This window comes from Oncorhynchus gorbuscha, unplaced genomic scaffold (genome assembly GCF_021184085.1).
Source record: "Oncorhynchus gorbuscha isolate QuinsamMale2020 ecotype Even-year unplaced genomic scaffold, OgorEven_v1.0 Un_scaffold_3740, whole genome shotgun sequence".
In the NCBI taxonomy this organism is placed as follows: Eukaryota; Metazoa; Chordata; class Actinopteri; order Salmoniformes; family Salmonidae; genus Oncorhynchus; species Oncorhynchus gorbuscha.
The window spans coordinates 10,001-33,544 of record NW_025747911.1 but is presented as its reverse complement, the minus strand read 5'-3'; the positions used below and the strand labels follow the sequence as shown (position 1 = coordinate 33,544).

At 44.8% G+C, this 23,544-nt stretch overlaps 1 protein-coding gene across 1 annotated transcript in view; it reads left to right on the top strand.

Moving 5' to 3' along the window:
• The first annotated feature begins 10,945 nt into the window (after positions 1 to 10,945).
• LOC124028089 (GTPase IMAP family member 7-like) overlaps positions 10,946 to 23,544 on the top strand; it is an 18,775-nt gene continuing 6,176 nt past the window's right edge. Inside the window, exon 1 of the mRNA XM_046340241.1 lies at positions 10,946 to 11,101. The gene's annotated coding sequence lies outside the window, so the exon portion shown is untranslated. The remainder of the gene's footprint in view (positions 11,102 to 23,544) is intronic.

Sequence of the window (23,544 nt, the reverse complement as noted above, 5' to 3'; positions counted from 1 at the left end):
GTGGAGTTCCAGGTCTCTGGTAGCCTCTGGAACTGCCAATCTGCGGTCAACAAGGCAGAGTTCATCTCAGCCTATGCCTCCCTCCAGTCCCTCGACTTCTTGGCACTGACGGAAACATGGATCACCACAGACAACACTGCTACTCCTACTGCTCTCTCTTCGTCCGCCCACGTGTTCTCGCACACCCCGAGAGCGTCTGGTCAGCGGGGTGGTGGCACCGGGATCCTCATCTCTCCCAAGTGGTCATTCTCTCTTTCTCCCCTTACCCATCTGTCTATCGCCTCCTTTGAATTCCATGCTGTCACAGTTACTAGCCCTTTCAAGCTTAACATCCTTATCATTTATCGCCCTCCAGGTTCCCTCGGAGAGTTCATCAATGAGCTTGATGCCTTGATAAGCTCCTTTCCTGAGGACGGCTCACCTCTCACAGTTCTGGGCGACTTTAACCTCCCCACGTCTACCTTTGACTCTTTCCTCTCTGCCTCCTTCTTTCCACTCCTCTCCTCTTTTGACCTCACCCTCTCACCTTCCCCCCCCTACTCACAAGGCAGGCAATACGCTCAACCTCATCTTTACTAGATGCTGTTCTTCCACTAACCTCATTGCAACTCCCCTCCAAGTCTCCGACCACTACCTTGTATCCTTCTCCCTCTCGCTCTCATCCAACACCTCCCACACTGCCCCTACTCGGATGGTATCGCGCCGTCCCAACCTTCGCTCTCGCTCCCCCGCTACTCTCTCCTCTTCCATCCTATCATCTCTTCCCTCCGCTCAAACCTTCTCCCACCTATCTCCTGATTCTGCCTCCTCAACCCTCCTCTCCTCCCTCTCTGCATCCCTTGACTCTCTATGTCCCCTATCCTCCAGGCCGGCTCGGTCCTCCCCTCCCGCTCCGTGGCTCGATGACTCATTGCGAGCTCACAGAACAGGGCTCCGGGCAGCCGAGCGGAAATGGAGGAAAACTCGCCTCCCTGCGGACCTGGCATCCTTTCACTCCCTCCTCTCTACATTTTCCTCCTCTGTCTCTGCTGCTAAAGCCACTTTCTACCACGCTAAATTCCAAGCATCTGCCTCTAACCCTAGGAAGCTCTTTGCCACCTTCTCCTCCCTCCTGAATCCTCCTCCCCCCCCCCTCCTCCCTCTCTGCAGATGACTTCGTCAACCATTTTGAAAAGAAGGTCGACGACATCCGATCCTCGTTTGCTAAGTCAAACGACACCGCTGGTTCTGCTCACACTGCCCTACCCTGTGCTCTGACCTCTTTCTCCCTCTCTCTCCAGATGAAATCTCGCGTCTTGTGACGGCCGGCCGCCCAACAACCTGCCCGCTTGACCCTATCCCCTCCTCTCTTCTCCAGACCATTTCCGGAGACCTTCTCCCTTACCTCACCTCGCTCATCAACTCATCCCTGACCGCTGGCTACGTCCCTTCCGTCTTCAAGAGAGCGAGAGTTGCACCCCTTCTGAAAAAACCTACACTCGATCCCTCCGATGTCAACAATTACAGACCAGTATCCCTTCTTTCTTTTCTCTCCAAAACTCTTGAACGTGCCGTCCTTGGCCAGCTCTCCCGCTATCTCTCTCTGAATGACCTTCTTGATCCAAATCAGTCAGGTTTCAAGACTAGTCATTCAACTGAGACTGCTCTCCTCTGTATCACGGAGGCGCTCCGCACTGCTAAAGCTAACTCTCTCTCCTCTGCTCTCATCCTTCTAGATCTATCGGCTGCCTTCGATACTGTGAACCATCAGATCCTCCTCTCCACCCTCTCCGAGTTGGGCATCTCCGGCGCGGCCCACGCTTGGATTGCGTCCTACCTGACAGGTCGCTCCTACCAGGTGGCGTGGCGAGAATCTGTCTCCTCACCACGCGCTCTCACCACTGGTGTCCCCCAGGGCTCTGTTCTTGGCCCTCTCCTATTCTCGCTATACACCAAGTCACTTGGCTCTGTCGTAACCTCACATGGTCTCTCTTATCATTGCTATGCAGACGACACACAATTAATCTTCTCCTTTCCCCCTTCTGATGACCAGGTGGCGAATCGCATCTCTGCATGTCTGGCAGACATATCAGTGTGGATGACGGATCACCACCTCAAGCTGAACCTCGGCAAGACGGAGCTGCTCTTCCTCCCGGGGAAGGACTGCCCGTTCCATGATCTCGCCATCACGGTTGACAACTCCATTGTGTCCTCCTCCCAGAGCGCCAAGAACCTTGGCGTGATCCTGGACAACACCCTGTCGTTCTCAACCAACATCAAGGCGGTGGCCCGTTCCTGTAGGTTCATGCTCTACAACATCCGCAGAGTACGACCCTGCCTCACACAGGAAGCGGCGCAGGTCCTAATCCAGGCACTTGTCATCTCCCGTCTGGATTACTGCAACTCGCTGTTGGCTGGGCTCCCTGCCTGTGCCATTAAACCCCTTCAACTCATCCAGAACGCCGCAGCCCGTCTGGTGTTCAACCTTCCCAAGTTCTCTCACGTCACCCCGCTCCTCCGTTCTCTCCACTGGCTTCCAGTTGAAGCTCGTATCCGCTACAAGACCATGGTGCTTGCCTACGGAGCTGTGAGGGGAACGGCACCTCAGTACCTCCAGGCTCTGATCAGGCCCTACACCCAAACAAGGGCACTGCGTTCATCCACCTCTGGGATAGCTTTATGTAGTATGTTGGGACAGTCTGACGGGACAGCTTTATGTAGTCTGATAGGACAGCTTTATGTAGTCTGTTGGGACAGCTTTATGTAGTCTGATGGGACAGTCTGTTGGGACAGCTTTATGTAGTCTGATGGGACAGTCTATTGGGAAAGCTTTATGTAGTCTGTTGGGACAGTCTGTTGGGACAGTCTGTTGGGACAGCTTTATGTAGTATGTTGGGACAGTCTGATGGGACAGTCTGTTGGGACAGCTTTATGTAGTATGTTGGGACAGTCTGTTGGGACAGTCTGTTGGGACAGCTTTATGTAGTATGTTGGGACAGTCTGATGGGACAGCTTTATGTAGTCTGTTGGGACAGCTTTATGTAGTCTGTTGGGACAGTCTGTTGGGACAGCTTTATGTAGTCTGATGGGACAGCTTTATGTAGTCTGTTGGGACAGCTTTATGTAGTCTGTTGGGACAGCTTTATGTAGCCTGATGGGACAGCTTTATGTAGTCTGATGGGACAGCTTTATGTAGTCTGATGGGACAGCTTTATGTAGTCTGATGGGACAGCTTTATGTAGTCTGTTGGAACAGTCTGTTGGGACAGCTTTATGTAGTCTGATGGAACAGCTTTATGTAGTCTGTTGGGACAGCTTTATGTAGTCTGATGGGACAGCTTTATGTAGTCTGATGGGACAGCTTTATGTAGTCTGATGGGACAGATTTATGTAGTCTGTTGGAACAGTCTGTTGGGACAGCTTTATGTAGTCTGATGGAACAGCTTTATGTAGTCTGATGGGACAGCTTTATGTAGTCTGATGGGACAGCTTTATGTAGTCTGATGGGACAGCTTTATGTAGTCTGATGGGACAGCTTTATGTAGTCTGATGGGACAGCTTTATGTAGTCTGTTGGAACAGTCTGTTGGGACAGCTTTATGTAGTCTGATGGAACAGCTTTATGTAGTCTGTTGGGACAGCTTTATGTAGTCTGATGGGACAGCTTTATGTAGTCTGATGGGACAGCTTTATGTAGTCTGATGGGACAGCTTTATGTAGTCTGTTGGGACAGCTTTATGTAGTCTGTTGGGACAGCTTTATGTAGTCTGTTGGGACAGCTTTATGTAGTCTGTTGGGACAGCTTTATGTAGTCTGTTGGGACAGCTTTATGTAGTCTGATGGGACAGTCTGTTGGGACAGCTTTATGTAGTCTGTTGGGACAGCTTTTTGTAGTCTGATGGGACAGTCTGTTGGGACAGCTTTATGTAGTCTGTTGGGACAGCTTTATGTAGTCTGATGGGACAGTCTGTTGGGACAGCTTTATGTAGTCTGTTGGGATAGCTTTATGTAGTATGTTGGGACAGTCTGTTGGGACAGCTTTATGTAGTCTGATGGGTCAGCTTTATGTAGTATGTTGGGACAGTCTGATGGGTCAGCTTTATGTAGTCTGTTGGGACAGCTTTATGTAGTCTGATGGGACAGTCTGTTGGGACAGCTTTATGTAGTCTGATGGGACAGCTTTATGTAGTCTGATGGGACAGATTTATGTAGTCTGATGGGACAGCTTTATGTAGTCTGTTGGGACAGTCTGTTGGGACAGCTTTATGTAGTCTGTTGGGACAGCTTTATGTAGTCTGATGGGACAGTTTGTTGGGATAGCTTCATGTAGTCTGTTGGGACAGTCTGTTGGGACAGCTTTATGTAGTCTGATGGGACAGCTTTATGTAGTCTGATGGGACAGCTTTTTGTAGTCTGATGGGACAGCTTTATGTAGTCTGATGGGACACTCTGTTGGGACAGCTTTATGTAGTCTGATGGGACAGCTTTATGTAAGTCTGTTGGGACAGCTTTATGTAGTCTGTTGGAACAGCTTTATGTAGTCTGTTGGAACAGCTTCATGTAGTCTGATGGGACAGCTTTATGTAGTCTGATGGGACAGCTTTATGTAGTCTGTTGGAACAGCTTTATGTAGTCTGATGGGACAGCTTTATGTAGTCTGATGGGACAGTCTGTTGGGACAGCTTTATGTAGTCTGTTGGGACAGCTTTATGTAGTCTGATGGGACAGTCTGTTGGGATAGCTTTATGTAGTCTGTTGGGACAGCTTTATGTAGTCTGATGGGACAGTCTGTTGGGACAGCTTTGTGTAGTCTGTTGGGACAGCTTTATGTAGTCTGATGGGACAGTCTGTTGGGACAGCTTTATGTAGTCTGTTGGGACAGTCTGTTGGAACAGCTTTATGTAGTCTGATGGGACAGCTTTATGTAGTCTGATGGGACAGCTTTATGTAGTCTGATGGGACAGTCTGTTGGGACAGCTTTATGTAGTCTGTTGGGACAGTCTGTTGGGACAGCTTTATGTAGTCTGTTGGGACAGTCTGTTGGGACAGCTTTATGTAGTCTGTTGGGACAGTCTGTTGGGACAGCTTTATGTAGTCTGTTGGGACAGTCTGTTGGGACAGCTTTATGTAGTCTGTTGGGACAGTCTGTTGGGACAGCTTTATGTAGTCTATTGGGACAGTCTGTTGGGACAGCTTTATGTAGTCTGTTGGGACAGCTTTATGTAGTCTGTTGGGACAGCTTTATGTAGTCTGTTGGGACAGTCTGTTGGGACAGCTTTATGTAGTCTGTTGGGACAGCTTTATGTAGTCTGTTGGGACAGCTTTATGTAGTCTGTTGGGACAGCTTTATGTAGTCTGTTGGGACAGCTTTATGTAGTCTGTTGGGACAGCTTTATGTAGTCTGTTGGGACAGCTTTATGAAGTCTGTTGGGACAGCTTTATGTAGTCTGTTGGGACAGTCTGTTGGGACAGCTTTATGTAGTCTGTTGGGACAGCTTTACTGGCCCTAACAGTTTGTGGGCACAGTTTGTCACTGGTATAGTGCTGTGTTGTATTGTATAGTGGCTTTGCTGGTTGGTTGAGTTTTCCCCACAAAGATTTTCCTGCTAAAACCGCCACTGCAGATTGAGCCTTTAAACACCCATCCAGTAAAAGGGAGGTCTCTCTCTCAACCATCGAGTTAAAACCATACTATCCTGTCCTCTTTCTCTCTTTATTTCCCTGTCGGTTTCTGTGGCTGTCTCCTCCTCAACCCCGCCCCTAACCGCTTTACAGTTCCCTGCTGTGGGCTTCACAATGCAGGAAACCACCCTCCATTTTGGCCCCAACCGCTTTACAGTTCCCTGCTGTAGGCTTCACAATGCAGGAAACCACCCTCCATTTTGGCCCCAACCGCTTTACAGTTCCCTGCTGTGGGCTTCACAATGCAGGAAAGCACCCTCCATTTTGGCCCCCACCACTGTGCAGTCAGTCACGTGCTGGAAGGTTCATATTGCAGGAAACCGGAAGGTTCATATTGCAGGAAACAGTCTGCCAGATGAAGGCACGTGACTGCTGGGTTGTTTTGTTGTAATGCTTTAGAAACAGCACAATCACTCGGACACACAGCTTCTCTGGTATAGACAGACTGACTGACTCGTTACGTGGGACAATATACAACTACACAATGTGGGACAATATACAACTACACAATGTGGGACAATATACAACTACACAATGTGGAACAATATACAACTACACAATGTGGGACAATATACAACTACACAATGTGGGACAATATACAACTACACAATGTGGAACAATATACAACTACACAATGTGGGACAATATACAACTACACAATGTGGGACAATATACAACTACACAATGTGGGACAATATACAACTACACAATGTGGGACAATATACAACTACACAATGTGGAACAATATACAACTACACAATGTGGGACAATATACAACTACACAATGTGGGACAATATACAACTACACAATGTGGGACAATATACAACTACACAATGTGGGACAATATACAACTACACAATGTGGAACAATATACAACTACACAATGTGGAACAATATACAACTACACAATGTGGGACAATATACAACTACACAATGTGGGACAATATACAACTACACAATGTGGGACAATATACAACTACACAATGTGGAACAATATACAACTACACAATGTGGAACAATATACAACTACACAATGTGGGACAATATACAACTACACAATGTGGAACAATATACAACTACACAATGTGGGACAATATACAACTACACAATGTGGGACAATATACAACTACACAATGTGGGACAATATACAACTACACAATGTGGGACAAACCTGTCCTTGATAACAACCATACTAACGTGTCCTTCATAACAACCATACTATCCTGGGTTACTTCTCATGTTATATTTGACTGTATGTCCCTGCTCATTTTGCTTGATAATGACAACTAGCCAACTAGCCCACATTCATGATATAGCCAACTATGGACAACTAGCCCACATTCATGATATAGACAACTATGGACAACTAGCCCACATTCATGATATAGCCAACTATGGACAACTAGCCCACATTCATGATATAGCCAACTATGGACAACTAGCCCACATTCATGATATAGACAACTATGGACAACTAGCCCACATTCATGATATAGCCAACTATGGACAACTAGCCCACATTCATGATATAGACAACTATGGACAACTAGCCCACATTCATGATATAGCCAACTATGGACAACTAGCCCACATTCATGATATAGCCAACTATGGACAACTAGCCCACATTCATGATATAGACAACTATGGACAACTAGCCCACATTCATGATATAGCCAACTATAGACAACTAGCCCACAGTCATGATATAGACAACTATGGACAACTAGCCCACATTCATGATATAGACAACTATGGACAACTAGCCCACATTCATGATATAGCCAACTATGGACAACTAGCCCACATTCATGATATAGCCAACTATGGACAACTAGCCCACATTCATGATATAGCCAACTATAGACAACTAGCCCACATTCATGATATAGCCAACTATGGAAAACTAGCCCACATTCATGATATAGCCAACTATGGACAACTAGCCCACATTCATGATATAGCCAACTATGGACAACTAGCCCACATTCATGATATAGCCAACTATGGACAACTAGCCCACATTCATGATATAGCCAACTATGGACAACTAGCCCACATTCATGATATAGACAACTATGGAAAACTAGCCCACATTCATGATATAGCCAACTAAGGACAACTAGCCCACATTCATGATATAGCCAACTATGGACAACTAGCCCACATTCATGATATAGCCAACTATGGACAACTAGCCCACATTCATTATATAGACAACTAGACAACTAGCCCACATTCATGATATAGACAACTAGACAACTAGCCCACATTCATGATATAGACAACTAGACAACTAGCCCACATTCATGATATAGCCAACTATGGACAACTAGCCCACATTCATGATATAGCCAACTATAGACAACTAGCCCACATTCTACATAGACAACTAGACAACTAGCCCACATTCATTATATAGCCAACTATGGACAACTAGCCCACATTCTACATAGAAAACAATATAAATAAACTATCTACATTAAACCACATGATTTGTTATTGTGATGTTTTTAGCACAGCCTTGTGACTCACTGAGTTTCCTGTTTGTCTTTGTGATACTTTCAAGAGGAAGAGGGGGAAGGGGCAAAGTTAGCTCAGAGTACGTTAGTTTTTCAACTTTCACTTTGTGGGGTTAACTGAACATACTCAACAGTAAATGTATGAGATATATTAGCTGTAATCTCTTTGCCCTCTCAATACATTCACCCTTTCTGACCCTCATGTACTCTGACCCCCATATCTCTGACCCTCATGTACTCTGACCCTCATGTACTCTGACCCGCATATCTCTGACCCTCATGTCTCTGACCCTCATATCTCTGACCCTCATGTACTCTGACCCTCATGCCTCTGACCCTCATGTACTCTGACCCCCATATCTCTGACCCTCATGTACTCTGACCCTCATGTACTCTGACCCTCATGTCTCTGACCCTCATGTCTCTGACCCTCATATCTCTGACCCTCATGTACTCTGACCCTCATGCCTCTGACCCTCATGCCTCTGACCCCCATATCTCTGACCCTCATGTACTCTGACCCTCATGCCTCTGACCCTCATGTACTCTGACCCTCATGCCTCTGACCCTCATGTACTCTGACCCTCATATCTCTGACCCTCATGTACTCTGACCCTCATGCCTCTGACCCTCATGTACTCTGACCCCCATATCTCTGACCCTCATGTACTCTGACCCTCATGTACTCTGACCCGCATATCTCTGACCCTCATGTCTCTGACCCTCATATCTCTGACCCTCATGTACTCTGACCCTCATGCCTCTGACCCTCATGCCTCTGACCCCCATATCTCTGACCCTCATGTACTCTGACCCTCATGCCTCTGACCCTCATGTACTCTGACCCTCATGCCTCTGACCCTCATGTACTCTGACCCTCATATCTCTGACCCTCATGTACTCTGACCCACATGCCTCTGACCCGCATATCTCTGACCCCCATGCCTCTGACCCTCATGCCTCTGACCCCCATGCCTCTGACCCACATATCTCTGACCCCCATGCCTCTGACCCTCATGCCTCTGACCCCCATGCCTCTGACCCCCATGCCTCTGACCCCCATGCCTCTGACCCCCATGCCTCTGACCATCATGCCTCTGATACTGACAGACTACCATTACAGGGACCTAACCCTGACCTGGGACATAGCCCTTTCTTTGTGAGTGTATGTGTTTGTATGAGTCTGTGTTAGTGTGCGTGCATGTGTGTTTGTGTGTACGTGCATGTGTGTTTGTGTGTAGGTGCATGTGTGTTTGTGTGTAGGTGCATGTGTGTTTGTGTGTAGGTGAATGTGTGTTTGTGTGTACGTGCATGTGTGTTTGTGTGTACGTGCATGTGTGTATGGACAAAAGCCTTGCTGCCACGCAAGGCAAGGTGTTGAGAGTGAAAGTAAGGTAGGTGTATGTTACTCAACATTGCAATCAGGGCAGTGGTTCACATGGGCAGTGAACAGATTAGAACTGAGATAAGGACAGGAGTAGAGATGGAGAGAGGATGGATATAGAGGAGAGATACCCACAGTATACACTAAGAGAGGAGAGATGGAGAGAGGATGGATATAGAGGAGAGATACCCACAGTATACACTAAGAGAGGAGAGATGGAGAGAGGATGGATATAGAGGAGAGCTACCCGCAGTACACAGTAAGAGAGGAGAGATGGCGAGAGGATGGATATAGAGGAGAGATACCCACAGTACACACTAAAGAGAGGAGAGATGGAGAGAGGATGGATATAGAGGAGAGATACCCACAGTACACACTAAAGAGAAGAGAGATGGAGAGAGGATGGATATGGAGGAGAGATACCCACAGTACACACTAAAGAGAAGAGAGATGGAGAGAGGATGGATATAGAGGAGAGATACCCACAGTACACACTAAAGAGAAGAGAGATGGAGAGAGGATGGATATAGAGTAGAGATACCCACAGTACACACTAAAGAGAAGAGAGATGGAGAGAGGATGGATATGGAGGAGAGATACCCACAGTACACACTAAAGAGAGGAGAGATGGAGAGATGATATGTATAGGAGAAGGAGGGGAAATGGAGAAAGAATAAAATATGAGATGAGAAGAGGATAGGACAGGACAGGAGAGAGTGGGAGGAGGGAAAGAGGGAGGGAGAGGTGTTGAATTTCTGCTAGATAGGGCCAGCTGCAAATTCCAAATGTGGCTACATTGTAAAAATTCATGAAAACAAAAAAAAAAGGCCTTAGGAGTTTGGTTAAGGTTGGATCAAGGTTAGAGTTAGGGTTCAAGTCAGATGTTATGAGGAAAAACACTGACCAGCGATAGAGAGTGAAATCTCAAGGGTAAGGCGGGCCAACCAAACTCTTAACAGAAAAGCAGCCTACTGGTTTATGACACGTGTCCACTTGTCATTTAAAATGTGTCCTTTTGGCACATACTTTGCCTCCATAGTAACAGGCACACCTACACAATTGCACATACACATGTTTCTCTGAAATGCCCCCAGAATGCCTGTTCTGATAGTACCATATCCTGTTTTCTGAAACCTTATGACTAAGCTGAAAGCCTTAAACAACACACACACACACACACACACACACACACACACACACACACACACACACACACACACACACACACACACACACACACACACACACACACACACACACACACACACACACACACACACACACACACACACACACACACACACACACACACACACACACACACACACACACACACACGTTTCCTGGAAACGTCTCTGTTCTGGTAAAACAGCAGCAGAGGGTGTAGTCACTAGTTTGAAGCCAACAGAAGAGTTGGATCAGAGATCATTCTTTGTCTTCTCCTCCAACTAACCAGAGTTTCACTGAGGACTGGAGCTGATGAACTACAGAACACAGCTTTTCTACGAACATCCAGGAAGAAGAGAAGGAAAACGGTAAGAACTTTTATTCACAAATGTATTTTTACAAATGAACACAATTCCAGCAGCACCATAAAGATGTCATAGCATCGCCATGGAAACAATAACAAAGGGACTTTTACAAACACAACTTTTACTGTAAAGAAAATAAATGATGAGAGAACTTGTCGTTCCCATGTCTGTCCTTACGGAGATGAAATGACTAGACCACTATAGCATAATGATACTGAGATGAAATGACTAGACCACTATAGCATAATGATACTGAGATGAAATGACTAGACCACTATAGCATAATGATACTGAGATGAAATGACTAGACCACTATAGACCACTATAGCATAATGATACTGAGATGAAATGACTAGACCACTATAGCATAATGATACTGAGATGAAATGACTAGACCACTATAGCATAATGATACTGAGATGAAATGACTAGACCACTATAGACCACTATAGCATAATGATACTGAGATGAAATGACTAGACCACTATAGCATAATGATACTGAGATGAAATGACTAGACCACTATAGACCACTATAGCATAATGATACTGAGATGAAATGACTAGACCACTATAGACCACTATAGCATAATGATACTGAGATGAAATGACTAGACCACTATAGACCACTATAGCATAATGATACTGAGATGAAATGACTAGACCACTATAGCATAATGATACTGAGATGAAATGACTAGACCACTATAGCATAATGATACGGAGATGAAATGACTAGACCACTATAGCATAATGATACTGAGATGAAATGACTGGACCACTATAGACCACTATAGCATAATGATACGGAGATGAAATGACTAGACCACTATAGACCACTATAGCATAATGATACTGAGATGAAATGACTAGACCACTATAGCATAATGATACTGAGATGAAATGACTAGACCACTATAGACCACTATAGCATAATGATACTGAGATGACTAGACCACTATAGCATAATGATACTGAGATGAAATGACTAGACCACTATAGCATAATGATACTGAGATGAAATGACTAGACCACTATAGACCACTATAGCATAATGATACTGAGATGAAATGACTAGACCACTATAGCATAATGATACTGAGATGAAATGACTAGACCACTATAGCATAATGATACTGAGATGAAATGACTAGACCACTATAGCATAATGATACTGAGATGAAATGACTAGACCACTATAGACCACTATAGCATAATGATACTGAGATGAAATGACTAGACCACTATAGCATAATGATACTGAGATGAAATGACTAGACCACTATAGACCACTATAGCATAATGATACTGAGATGAAATGACTAGACCACTATAGACCACTATAGCATAATGATACGGAGATGAAATGACTAGACCACTATAGACCACTATAGCATAATGATACTGAGATGAAATGACTAGACCACTATAGCATAATGATACTGAGATGAAATGACTAGACCACTATAGCATAATGATACTGAGATGAAATGACTAGACCACTATAGACCACTATAGCATAATGATACTGAGATGAAATGACTAGACCACTATAGACCACTATAGCATAATGATACTGAGATGACTAGACCACTATAGCATAATGATACTGAGATGAAATGACTAGACCACTATAGCATAATGATACTGAGATGAAATGACTAGACCACTATAGCATAATGATACTGAGATGAAATGACTAGACCACTATAGACCACTATAGCATAATGATACTGAGATGAAATGACTAGACCACTATAGCATAATGATACTGAGATGAAATGACTAGACCACTATAGCATAATGATACGGAGATGAAATGACTAGACCACTATAGACCACTATAGCATAATGATACTGAGATGAGATGACTAGACCACTATAGCATAATGATACTGAGATGAAATGACTAGACCACTATAGCATAATGATACGGAGATGAAATGACTAGACCACTATAGCATAATGATACTGAGATGAAATGACTAGACCACTATAGCATAATGATACTGAGATGAAATGACTAGACCACTATAGACCACTATAGCATAATGATACTGAGATGAAATGACTAGACCACTATAGCATAATGATACTGAGATGAAATGACTAGACCACTATAGACCACTATAGCATAATGATACTGAGATGAAATGACTAGACCACTATAGACCACTATAGCATAATGATACTGAGATGAAATGACTAGACCACTATAGCATAATGATACTGAGATGAAATGACTAGACCACTATAGCATAATGATACTGAGATGAAATGACTAGACCACTATAGCATAATGATACTGAGATGAAATGACTAGACCACTATAGACCACTATAGCATAATGATACTGAGATGAAATGACTAGACCACTATAGACCACTATAGCATAATGATACTGAGATGAAATGACTAGACCACTATAGCATAATGATACGGAGATGAAATGACTAGACCACTATAGACCACTATAGCATAATGATACGGAGATGAAATGACTAGACCACTATAGCATAATGATACGGAGATGAAATGACTAGACCACTATAGACCACTATAGCATAATGATACTGAGATGAAATGACTAGACCACTATAGCATAATGATACGGAGATGAAATGACTAGACCACTATAGACCACTATAGCATAATGATACTGAGATGAAATGACTAGACCACTATAGCATAATGATACTGAGATGAAATGACTAGACCACTATAGCATAATGATACGGAGATGAAATGACTAGACCACTATAGACCACTATAGCATAATGATACTGAGATGAAATGACTAGACCACTATAGACCACTATAGCATAATGATACTGAGATGAAATGACTAGACCACTATAGCATAATGATACTGAGATGAAATGACTAGACCACTATAGACCACTATAGCATAATGATACTGAGATGAAATGACTAGACCACTATAGCATAATGATACTGAGATGAAATGACTAGACCACTATAGACCACTATAGCATAATGATACTGAGATGAAATGACTAGACCACTATAGCATAATGATACTGAGATGAAATGACTAGACCACTATAGACCACTATAGCATAATGATACTGAGATGAGATGACTAGACCACTATAGCATAATGATACTGAGATGAAATGACTAGACCACTATAGACCACTATAGACCACTATAGCATAATGATACGGAGATTAAATGACTAGACCACTATAGCATAATGATACTGAGATGAGATGACTAGACCACTATAGCATAATGATACGGAGATGAAATGACTAGACCACTATAGACCACTATAGCATAATGATACTGAGATGAAATGACTAGACCACTATAGACCACTATAGCATAATGATACTGAGATGAAATGACTAGACCACTATAGACCACTATAGCATAATGATACGGAGATGAGATGACTAGACCACTATAGCATAATGATACTGAGATGAAATGACTAGACCACTATAGCATAATGATACGGAGATGAGATGACTAGACCACTATAGCATAATGATACTGAGATGAAATGACTAGACCACTATAGCATAATGATACTGAGATGAAATGACTAGACCACTATAGACCACTATAGCATAATGATACTGAGATGAAATGACTAGACCACTATAGCATAATGATACGGAGATGAAATGACTAGACCACTATAGACCACTATAGCATAATGATACTGAGATGAAATGACTAGACCACTATAGCATAATGATACTGAGATGAAATGACTAGACCACTATAGACCACTATAGCATAATGATACTGAGATGAAATGACTAGACCACTATAGCATAATGATACTGAGATGAAATGACTAGACCACTATAGCATAATGATACTGAGATGAAATGACTAGACCACTATAGCATAATGATACTGAGATGAAATGACTAGACCACTATAGACCACTATAGCATAATGATACTGAGATGAAATGACTAGACCACTATAGCATAATGATACTGAGATGAAATGACTAGACCACTATAGACCACTATAGCATAATGATACTGAGATGAAATGACTAGACCACTATAGCATAATGATACGGAGATGAAATGACTAGACCACTATAGACCACTATAGCATAATGATACTGAGATGAAATGACTAGACCACTATAGCATAATGATACGGAGATGAAATGACTAGACCACTATAGACCACTATAGCATAATGATACTGAGATGAAATGACTAGACCACTATAGCATAATGATACGGAGATGAAATGACTAGACCACTATAGACCACTATAGCATAATGATACTGAGATGAAATGACTAGACCACTATAGCATAATGATACGGAGATGAAATGACTAGACCACTATAGACCACTATAGCATAATGATACTGAGATGAAATGACTAGACCACTATAGACCACTATAGCATAATGATACGGAGATGAAATGACTAGACCACTATAGACCACTATAGCATAATGATACGGAGATGAAATGACTAGACCACTATAGCATAATGATACTGAGATGAAATGACTAGACCACTATAGACCACTATAGCATAATGATACGGAGATGAAATGACTAGACCACTATAGACCACTATAGCATAATGATACGGAGATGAAATGACTAGACCACTATAGCATAATGATACTGAGATGAAATGACTAGACCACTATAGACCACTATAGCATAATGATACGGAGATGAAATGACTAGACCACTATAGCATAATGATACTGAGATTAAATGACTAGACCACTATAGCATAATGATACTGAGATGAAATGACTAGACCACTATAGCATAATGATACTGAGATGAAATGACTAGACCACTATAGACCACTATAGCATAATGATACTGAGATGAAATGACTAGACCACTATAGACCACTATAGCATAATGATACGGAGATGAAATGACTAGACCACTATAGCATAATGATACTGAGATGAAATGACTAGACCACTATAGCATAATGATACTGAGATGAAATGACTAGACCACTATAGACCACTATAGCATAATGATACTGAGATGAAATGACTAGACCACTATAGCATAATGATACTGAGATGAAATGACTAGACCACTATAGACCACTATAGACCACTATAGACCACTATAGCATAATGATACTGAGATGAAATGACTAGACCACTATAGCATAATGATACTGAGATGAAATGACTAGACCACTATAGACCACTATAGCATAATGATACGGAGATTAAATGACTAGACCACTATAGCATAATGATACTGAGATGAAATGACTAGACCACTATAGCATAATGATACTGAGATGAAATGACTAGACCACTATAGCATAATGATACTGAGATGAAATGACTAGACCACTATAGACCACTATAGCATAATGATACGGAGATTAAATGACTAGACCACTATAGACCACTATAGCATAATGATACGGAGATGAAATGACTAGACCACTATAGACCACTATAGCATAATGATACGGAGATGAAATGACTAGACCACTATAGACCACTATAGCATAATGATACGGAGATGAAATGACTAGACCACTATAGCATAATGATACTGAGATGAAATGACTAGACCACTATAGCATAATGATACTGAGATGAAATGACTAGACCACTATAGCATAATGATACTGAGATGAAATGACTAGACCACTATAGCATAATGATACTGAGATGAAATGACTAGACCACTATAGCATAATGATACGGAGATGAAATGACTAGACCACTATAGACCACTATAGCATAATGATACTGAGATGAAATGACTAGACCACAATATGGCTTTAATGATACAACTTCCCTCTATCACTGATTTAAAAATAATAAATAATTTAATCATAAATTACACACAAGGTCGAACCGAAACACTTTTAACCCGACCCCTCTGAGTCCGTGCCACATTGGGCACCTGGGGAGCAGTTGTTGTGGTGGGGTTAACTGCCTTGCTTCACCTTGTCGGCTCGGGGATTAGGACTACACTCTAAGAAATAAGGGTTCCATAAGAGCTTTTAACCCGACCCCTCTGAGTCCGTGCCACATTGGGCACCTGGGGAGCAGTTGTTGTGGTGGGGTTAACTGCCTTGCTTCACCTTGTCGGCTCGGGGATTAGGACTACACTCTAAGAAATAAGGGTTCCATAAGAGCTTTTAACCCGACCCCTCTGAGTCCGTGCCACATTGGGCACCTGGGGAGCAGTTGTTGTGGTGGGGTTAACTGCCTTGCTTCACCTTGTCGGCTCGGGGATTAGGACTACACTCTAAGAAATAAGGGTTCCATAAGAGCTTTTAACCCGACCCCTCTGAGTCCGTGCCACATTGGGCACCTGGGGAGCAGTTGTTGTGGTGGGGTTAACTGCCTTGCTTCACCTTGTCGGCTCGGGGATTAGGACTACACTCTAAGAAATAAGGGTTCCATAAGAGCTTTTAACCCGACCCCTCTGAGTCCGTGCCACATTGGGCACCTGGGGAGCAGTTGTTGTGGTGGGGTTAACTGCCTTGCTTCACCTTGTCGGCTCGGGGATTAGGACTACACTCTAAGAAATAAGGGTTCCATAAGAGCTTTTAACCCGACCCCTCTGAGTCCGTGCCACATTGGGCACCTGGGGAGCAGTTGTTGTGGTGGGGTTAACTGCCTTGCTTCACCTTGTCGGCTCGGGGATTAGGACTACACTCTAAGAAATAAGGGTTCCATAAGAGCTTTTAACCCGACCCCTCTGAGTCCGTGCCACATTGGGCACCTGGGGAGCAGTTGTTGTGGTGGGGTTAACTGCCTTGCTTCACCTTGTCGGCTCGGGGATTAGGACTACACTCTAAGAAATAAGGGTTCCATAAGAGCTTTTAACCCGACCCTCTGAGTCCGTGCCACATTGGGCACCTGGGGAGCAGTTGTTGTGGTGGGGTTAACTGCCTTGCTTCACCTTGTCGGCTCGGGGATTAGGACTACACTCTAAGAAATAAGGGTTCCATAAGAGCTTTCCTGGTTGTCCACGTAGCAGAACCCTTTTGGGTTCCAGATAGAACCCTTTTTGGTTCCAGATAGAACCCTTTTTGGTTCCAGATAGAACCCTTTTGGGTTCCATACAGAACCTTATGTGGAAAGGGTTCTACCTGAAACCTAAAAGAGTTCTTCAAAGGGTTCTCCTATGGGGACAGCCTAAGAACCCTTTAAGGTTCTAGATTGCACCTTTCTTTCTAAGAGTGTATCAAACTTCAGGTTACCGTCCCAACACTCTAACCACCAGGCTACCTGCCGTCCTGTAGTTGTTGTATTAACATAAGGGAAGCAGGTCTCAGTGGTCCAGTCCCAACACTCTAACCACCAGGCTACCTGCCACCCTGTAGTTGTTGTATTAACGTAAGGGAAGCAGGTCTCAGTGGTCCAGTCCCAACACTCTAACCACCAGGCTACCTGCCGTCCTGTAGTTGTTGTATTAACATAAGGGAAGCAGGTCTCAGTGGTCCAGTCCCAACACTCTAACCACCAGGCTACCTGCCGTCCTGTAGTTGTTGTATTAACATAAGGGAAGCAGGTCTCAGTGGTCCAGTCCCAACACTCTAACCACCAGGCTACCTGCCGTCCTGTAGTTGGTGTATTAACATAAGGGAAGCAGGTCTCAGTGGTCCAGTCCCAACACTCTAACCACCAGGCTACCTGCCGTCCTGTAGTTGTTGTATTAACATAAGGGAAGCAGGTCTCAGTGGTCCAGTCCCAACACTCTAACCACCAGGCTACCTGCCGTCCTGTAGTTGGTGTATTAACATAAGGGAAGCAGGTCTCAGTGGTCCAGTCCCAACACTCTAACCACCAGGCTACCTGCCGTCCTGTAGTTGTTGTATTAACATAAGGGAAGCAGGTCTCAGTGGTTCAGTCCCAACACTCTAACCACCAGGCTACCTGCCACCCTGTAGTTGTTGTATTAACCTAAGGGAAGCAGGTCTCAGTGGTCCAGTCAGACAGTATTTACTAAATGGCAGCTGATCCAGTCCCAACACTCTAACCACCAGGCTACCTGCCACCCTGTAGTTGTTGTATTAACGTAAGGGAAGCAGGTCTCAGTGGTCCAGTCCCAACACTCTAACCACCAGGCTACCTGCCGTCCTGTAGTTGTTGTATTAACGTAAGGGAAGCAGGTCTCAGTGGTCCAGTCCCAACACTCTAACCACCAGGCTACCTGCCGTCCTGTAGTTGTTGTATTAACATAAGGGAAGCAGGTCTCAGTGGTCCAGTCAGACAGTATTTACTAAATGGCAGCTGATCCAGTCCCAACACTCTAACCACCAGGCTACCTGCCACCCTGTAGTTGTTGTATTAACGTAAGGGAAGCAGGTCTCAGTGGTCCAGTCCCAACACTCTAACCACCAGGCTACCTGCCGTCCTGTAGTTGTTGTATTAACGTAAGGGAAGCAGGTCTCAGTGGTCCAGTCCCAACACTCTAACCACCAGGCTACCTGCCGTCCTGTAGTTGTTGTATTAACGTAAGGGAAGCAGGTCTCAGTGGTCCAGTCAGACAGTATTTACTAAATGGCAGCTGATCCAGTCCCAACACTCTAACCACCAGGCTACCTGCCGTCCTGTAGTTGTTGTATTAACGTAAGGGAAGCAGGTCTCAGTGGTCCAGTCAGACAGTATTTACTAAATGGCAGCTGATCCAGTTCCAACACTCTAACCACCAGGCTACCTGCCACCCTGTAGTTGTTGTATTAACGTAAGGGAAGCAGGTCTCAGTGGTCCAGTCCCAACACTCTAACCACCAGGCTACCTGCCACCCTGTAGTTGTTGTATTAACGTAAGGGAAGCAGGTCTCAGTGGTCCAGTCAGACAGTATTTACTAAATGGCAGCTGATCCAGTTCCAACACTCTAACCACCAGGCTACCTGCCACCCTGTAGTTGTTGTATTAACAGAAGGGAAGCAGGTCTCAGTGGTCCAGTCCCAACACTCTAACCACCAGGCTACCTGCCGTCCTGTAGTTGGTGTATTAACATAAGGGAAGCAGGTCTCAGTGTTCCAGTCCCAACACTCTAACCACCAGGCTACCTGCCGTCCTGTAGTTGTTGTATTAACATAAGGGAAGCAGGTCTCAGTGGTCCAGTCCCAACACTCTAACCACCAGGCTACCTGCCGTCCTGTAGTTGGTGTATTAACATAAGGGAAGCAGGTCTCAGTGGTCCAGTCAGACAGTATTTACTAAATGGCAGCTAATCCAGTTCCAGCTGTTGCAGGTATGAGGGCATTTACAAATGTATTGAAAAAGGCCTTTATAAAAAGACTAAATACCATTAATGTTCCTTATGACACACAAATACCCCATTTGTAAAGCATTTGATGAGCTGGATGTGTGTATCTGAAAGCAGAGTAGCTGGATGTAAAGCAACTACTAATGCAGAAACTCTATAGTCTAAGTGTTGTTTGATAATCCACTCCATTTTTGTTGAACATTCCACATAAATCTACATACATTTTACCATTTTCACCACATTTGACCTTTGACCTGTTAAAAATGGCATTAGAAATACAAAATTACCCTGAAATCCAGCCTTACTTTGTGAATCACAGAAAACATGTTTTATCAAGCATTGATGACAGTCTGTAACAAGCAAAAATAAATCACATAACTTTTTCCAGGTTGGCTGGTCTACTATAAGATCATTATGGGATTAAGTTTCCATTTGAGCTGTCCTCATGGTACCAGTAGAGAGAGATGAGGGAGACAGCTGTCCTCATGGTACCAGTAGAGAGATGAGGGAGACAGCTGTCCTCATGGTACCAGTAGCGAATGATGAGGGAGACAGCTGTCCTCATGGTACCAGTAGAGAGATGAGGGAGGCATCTGTCCTCATGGTACCAGTAGAGAAATGAGGGAGGCATCTGTCCTCATGGTACCAGTAGAGAGAGATGAGGGAGACAGCTGTCCTCATGGTACCAGTAGAGAGAGATGAGGGAGACAGCTGTCCTCATGGTACCAGTAGAGAGATGAGGGAGACAGCTGTCCTCATGGTACCAGTAGAGAGAGATGAGGGAGACAGCTGTCCTCATGGTACCAGTAGAGAGATGAGGGAGGCATCTGTCCTCATGGTACCAGTAGAGAAATGAGGGAGGCATCTGTCCTCATGGTACCAGTAGAGAGAGATGAGGGAGACAGCTGTCCTCATGGTACCAGTAGAGAGAGATGAGGGAGACAGCTGTCCTCATGGTACCAGTAGAGAGAGATGAGGGAGACAGCTGTCCTCATGGTACCATTAGAGAGAGATGAGGGAGACAGCTGTCCTCATGGTACCAGTAGATAGAGATGAGGGAGACAGCTGTCCTCATGGTACCAGTAGAGAATGATGAGGGAGGCAGTTGTCCTCATGGTACCAGTAGAGAGAGGTGAGGGAGGCAGTTGTCCTCATGGTACCATTAGAGAGAGATGAGGGAGGCAGTTGTCCTCATGGTACCAGTAGAGAGAGATGAGGGAGACAGTTGTCCTCATGGTACCAGTAGAGAGAGATGAGGGAGGCAGTTGTCCTCATGGTACCAGTAGAGAGATGAGGGGGGCAGTTGTCCTCATGGTACCAGTAGAGAGATGAGGGAGGCAGTTGTCCTCATGGTACCAGTAGAGAGGTGAGGGAGACAGTTGTCCTCATGGTACCAGTAGAGAGATGAGGGAGGCAGTTGTCCTCATGGTACCAGTAGAGAGATGAGGGAGACAGCTGTCCTCATGGTACCAGTAGAGAGATGTGAGGGAGACAGCTGTCCTCATGGTACCAGTAGAGAGATGAGGGAGACAGCTGTCCTCATGGTACCAGTAGAGAGATGAGGGAGACAGCTGTCCTCATGGTACCATTAGAGAGATGAGGGAGACAGCTGTCCTCATGGTACCAGTAGAGTGATGAGGGAGACAGCTGTCCTCATGGTACCAGTAGAGAGATGAGGGAGACAGCTGTCCTCATGGTACCATTAGAGAGAGATGAGGAGACAGCTGTCCTCATGGTACCAGTAGAGAGATGAGGGAGACAGCTGTCCTCATGGTACCATTAGAGAGATGAGGGAGACAGCTGTCCTCATGGTACCAGTAGAGAGATGAGGGAGACAGCTGTCCTCATGGTACCATTAGAGAGATGAGGGAGACAGCTGTCCTCATGGTACCATTAGAGAGATGAGGGAGACAGCTGTCCTCATGGTACCAGTAGAGAGATGAGGGAGACAGCTGTCCTCATGGTACCATTAGAGAGAGATGAGGGAGACAGCTGTCCTCATGGTACCATTAGAGAGAGATGAGGGAGACAGCTGTCCTCATGGTACCAGTAGAGAGATGAGGGAGACAGCTGTCCTCATGGTACCATTAGAGAGAGATGAGGGAGACAGCTGTCCTCATGGTACCAGTAGAGAGATGAGGAGACAGCTGTCCTCATGGTACCAGTAGAGAGATGAGGAGACAGCTGTCCTCATGGTACCATTAGAGAGAGATGAGGGAGACAGCTGTCCTCATGGTACCAGTAGAGAGATGTGAGGGAGACAGCTGTCCTCATGGTACCAGTAGAGAGATGAGGGAGACAGCTGTCCTCATGGTACCAGTAGAGAGAGGTGAGGGAGGCAGTTGTCCTCATGGTACCATTAGAGAGAGATGAGGGAGGCAGTTGTCCTCATGGTACCAGTAGAGAGAGATGAGGGAGACAGTTGTCCTCATGGTACCAGTAGAGAGAGATGAGGGAGGCAGTTGTCCTCATGGTACCAGTAGAGAGAGATGAGGGAGGCAGTTGTCCTCATGGTACCAGTAGAGAGAGATGAGGGAGGCAGTTGTCCTCATGGTACCAGTAGAGAGAGATGAGGGAGGCAGCTGTCCTCATGGTACCAGTAGAGAGAGATGAGGGAGGCAGTTGTCCTCATGGTACCAGTAGAGAGAGATGAGGGAGGCAGTTGTCCTCATGGTACCAGTAGAGAGAGATGAGGGAGGCAGTTGTCCTCATGGTACCAGTAGAGAGAGATGAGGGAGGCAGTTGTCCTCATGGTACCAGTAGAGAGAGGTGAAGGAGACAGTTGTCCTCATGGTACCAGTAGAGAGATGAGGGAGACAGTTGTCCTCATGGTACCAGTAGAGAGATGAGGGAGACAGTTGTCCTCATGGTACCAGTAGAGAGAGATGAGGGAGGCAGTTGTCCTCATGGTACCAGTAGAGAGAGATGAGGGAGACAGTTGTCCTCATGGTACCAGTAGAGAGAGATGAGGGAGGCAGTTGTCCTCATGGTACCAGTAGAGAGAGACAGTTGTCCTCATGGTACCAGTAGAGAGATGAGGGAGACAGTTGTCCTCATGGTACCAGTAGAGAGATGAGGGAGACAGTTGTCCTCATGGTACCAGTAGAGAGAGATGAGGGAGACAGTTGTCCTCATGGTACCAGTAGAGAGAGATGAGGGAGACAGTTGTCCTCATGGTACCAGTAGAGAGAGATGAGGGAGACAGTTG